Raw genomic sequence first — 3,964 nt, forward strand, 5'->3', positions numbered from 1 at the left:
TAAACATTCCCTGCCTGCCTCTGTATTTCCACCTTCCTGTGACTTGAACTCTTTCAGAAGGGAAAAAAAGGTAATTTAGTGGACTTTTCAGGTGAACCGAGACCTTCCGAGACCTTCCAAGACCTTCCAAAATCTGCCGTGACCCACAGATGAAGATGTATAGGTGATAAACGGAGGCCGGTTTGTTTATTTTTTTTGTTTTTCTATTGCTTTATTTATGAAAGAAGATGAGACAAGTATTTGAGGTGAGGTGAGAGAGAGAGAGAGAGACAGAGGGAGAGAGAGAGAGAGAGAGAGAGAGAGAGAGAGAGAGAGAGAGATTGATGAGTAACAATTGGGAAAGATAATTGATAAAAAAAAAAACTGGTAATATTTATCTAAGACAATTAAAACACCAAGAAAATGCCTCAAAACACACACACACACACACACACACACACACACACACACACACACACACACACACACACACACACACACACACACACACTCAGAAACTTAATATTCTGAAAAAAAACTGTAAAAAAAAAAAAAAATACATTGCAGATGACTAACAGTAAATATTTCTTTCAGATTTAAGAAGTGCGATGATGCGACACACAGACAGACAGACAGACAGACACGTGTGGGATGAGTGCTGGCATACTGAAGGTCAAGAGGTCAAGAGGTCAAGAGTCACGTGTTGAGTCGTATGGGTCACCAGACAGGTCACCCACCTAACCCCACTCGGCCTGTCAGTTCAGCGGCAACACTCATGGAAGATTTGCCGCAAGCTGTGCCTCTCTGTGCTTGTTATCCGAACCTTGTGTCTAATATTGCCTTAATGTTGTGTGTGTGTGTGTGTGTGTGTGTGTGTGTGTGTGTGTGTGTGTGAGAGAGAGAGAGAGAGAGAGAGAGAGAGATTTTGTTACTCGTCATGTCCCCTGTACCACTTGAAGACCTCCACCTGACCCCCTCTTAGTCACCCTTGTTGTGTCCCCTGTACCACTTGAAGACCTCCACCAGACCCCCTCTTAGTCACCCTTGTTGTGTCCCCTGTACCACTTTAAGACCTCCACCAGACCCCCTCTTAGTCACCCTTGTTGTGTCCCCTGTACCACTTGAAGACCTCCACCAGACCCCCTCTTAGTCACCCTTGTTGTGTCCCCTGTACCACTTGAAGACCTCCACCTGACCCCCTCTTAGTCACCCTTCTGAGGTACAATAGTGTCTAGTCATCCTTCCTATGTCATCCTTGTGTAATCAGGAATAATTATCAGCCTTTGTACTCCTCCTGTCTGTCTGTCTGTCTGTCTGTCTGTCTGCCTACCAGTTAAAATGATCAATGTAGTCAGTTATACTTGTGGATACTGTGTGTGTGTGTGTGTGTGTATATATGAATTAATGTTTATTGTGAAGTATCTGCCTGCCTGCTTGCAAATTAATTATCAATATAGTTACTGTTTGTGTGTGTTTGTGTTATAAAGTTAATCTTGTGTATATTATTGATTGTATTCCACATGTATGGGCTGGCCAGACGTGATGTACTGTGACAGCCAGAACCTTGACATATACTGCTTGATAAAATGAAAATAAGCAAAAAATACATGAATAAAGTACAAATTTTGAGCCGAACTAATGAGGACTTTCTCTCGTCTTTTTCAGAGGTGCGTACATCTGCGAGTCAGCCCAACCAACCCCTTATATCCTACCTTATTCTGATATATTAGGTTAGATTCAGTTAGGTTACTTATATTGGGGGCCTGTCTTCCTTACTAACCTAACCTAACCCATTCCTTCCTTCTCGTCAAGCTGTTGGTGGGAGAAGCCCCAGGACTCTCAAGCGTGGGTTGAGTCACAACTGCGGGTGTGGTAAGTGTCTTTCTGACCTGTTACGTTAATTTGTTTTTTCAGAATTTATTTTATTTTTTAATTGTGTGTGTGTGTGTGTGTGTCTGTCTATCCCAGCCTCTCCCAGTGCATCCCAGCCTCTCCCAGTGCATCCTAGCCTCTTATATTATTTTTTTTTTTTTGTGTGTGTGTGTGTGTGTGTGTGTGTGTGTGTGTGTGTGTGTGTGTGTGTCTTTTTTAAATGTTTGGTCAAGTCAACATTCTGATTTAAGAGAAAATTGTCACTCACTCCAAGATTGAGTTAAGTAATAATTTCTTTAGGTCAAAATTAATGTGAAAAAGTGTATTAAATTTATTATTTTTTTGGCCATTCATTGATTGATTCATTAATTTGTGTGTTAAGGGAGAGTACTCTTGTAAAAAATCATTCATTCATTCCTTGAGTTTGTAGGAGTGAGTGAAATAATTTATTCCTAATGTAATTTAATACCCAAATGAAGGAGGGAGGTTTGTGAACTAATGTTTCTCCCTCTTCTCCCTCTCTCCCTCTCTCCCTAACAGCTAGCTCACCTTGAAGTCAGACGGGGCTCACGGTAAGTCTTGTGTTCTGTTCCTATAAACTGGTGGATATATTTGTTATATATATATATTAGTGATTACTTGTACAATGACGACACTTTCAGATGACACAAATTTCCATCTTAATTTAATGGTATCCCTCCTCTCCTCCATGTCTCCTCTCCACCAATTATACCTACATCCACAAGTCCTCCACCTTTTCCTATGAGACTTTCCTCCACTAATTATACCTCATTTCCAACTCCTCTCCACAAATTATACCTACATCCACAAGTCCTCCACCTTTTCCTATGAGACTTTCCTCCACTAATTATACCTCATTTCCAACCACAGATGTTCCACTTTTCCTATGAATGTGTCCATCTCTTAATCCACTTAAAATAACCTTTTTTTTTCCCTCTCAGAAGCTAACTTAGTAATTACAAGTTTTTCCATCACAGTGTTGCAGTGTTGCAGTGTTGCAGATCTTCACCCAAACAAGGGGAGTATTGTTTTTTTGTGTTTTGTATATATATATTTTTTTGTGGGGGGGAGGGGGTCTGGGGATAGCTATCTGCGGTGTGCGTCTGTGCGTGCGTCTGTGTGTGCGTCTGTGTGTGCGTCTGTGCACGTGCGTCTGTGTGCATGCATCTGTGTGTATGTCTTTTTTTTGGTTGTGTGTGTGTGAATTTTTTTTGGTATAAATATATAGGTGGTAGGCTATAATGTTAGGATATTTGACACAGATTAATATAGAAGATGGTTTAGGTTAGTTAAGGGTTAAGTGAGGCATAGAGAGAGAGAGAGAGAGGAAGACAGATATTAATAGGATTAGCTTATATTTTTTTTAGGGTTTAAAGTAAGTATCTAGGTGGCAGGTCAGAATGATATAATATTTAACACAGATTAATATAGAAGATGGTTTTAAGTTAGTATATATCAAAGGGTTAAGTAAGGCATAGAGAGAGAGAGAGAAAGGGTTATTAATAGGATGACAGGAGTATATATCAAAGGGTTAAGTGAGGCATAGAGAGAGAGAGAAAGGGTTATTAATAGGATGACAGGAGTATATATGAAAGGGTTAAGTGAGGCATAGAGAGAGAGAAAGGGTTATTTATAGGATGACAGGAGTATATATGAAAGGGTTAAGTGAGGCATAGAAAGGGTTATTAATAGGATTAGGTTGACAGGGTGTATGAATGTTTAACTCAGATTATATTGAATGTTTATTTCTTTATAATCTGAGTTTGTATGGCATGTTGAATATTAGTATGTTATTTTTGTAGTGGTGGTAGTGGTGGTAGTGGTGTTGGGACGTATGAATGATATTTTTTTTTTTTTTTTTTGGTGGGGGGGGCTAGGGGGGTATATATATATATAGTGTTATATAGATATTTTTTTTTTTATCCCCAGATCTTTGGTAAGAGATCTGGGGATTATGTATGTATGTATGTATGTATGTATGTATGTATGTCTAGCCAGTATTTTGGTAAGATACTGGCTAGTGAGTGAGTGTGTGTGTGTGTGTGTGTGTGTGTGTGTGTGCGTGCATATGTGTGTGTGTGTGCAGTTTTTT

The 3,964-nt window shown here is 39.7% G+C and overlaps 1 long non-coding RNA gene across 1 annotated transcript in view; it reads left to right on the forward strand.

Moving 5' to 3' along the window:
- Positions 1-3,728, forward strand: part of LOC135098473 (uncharacterized) — a 5,340-nt gene extending 1,612 nt beyond the window's left edge. The window contains exons 3-6 of the long non-coding RNA XR_010267026.1: positions 92-163; positions 574-1,851; positions 2,392-2,423; positions 2,850-3,728. This is a non-coding gene — a long non-coding RNA (uncharacterized LOC135098473). The remainder of the gene's footprint in view (positions 1-91; positions 164-573; positions 1,852-2,391; positions 2,424-2,849) is intronic.
- Positions 3,729-3,964: the final 236 nt, after the last annotated feature.

Source organism: Scylla paramamosain, unplaced genomic scaffold (assembly GCF_035594125.1).
Source record: "Scylla paramamosain isolate STU-SP2022 unplaced genomic scaffold, ASM3559412v1 Contig66, whole genome shotgun sequence".
NCBI classification, from domain to species: Eukaryota; Metazoa; Arthropoda; class Malacostraca; order Decapoda; family Portunidae; genus Scylla; species Scylla paramamosain.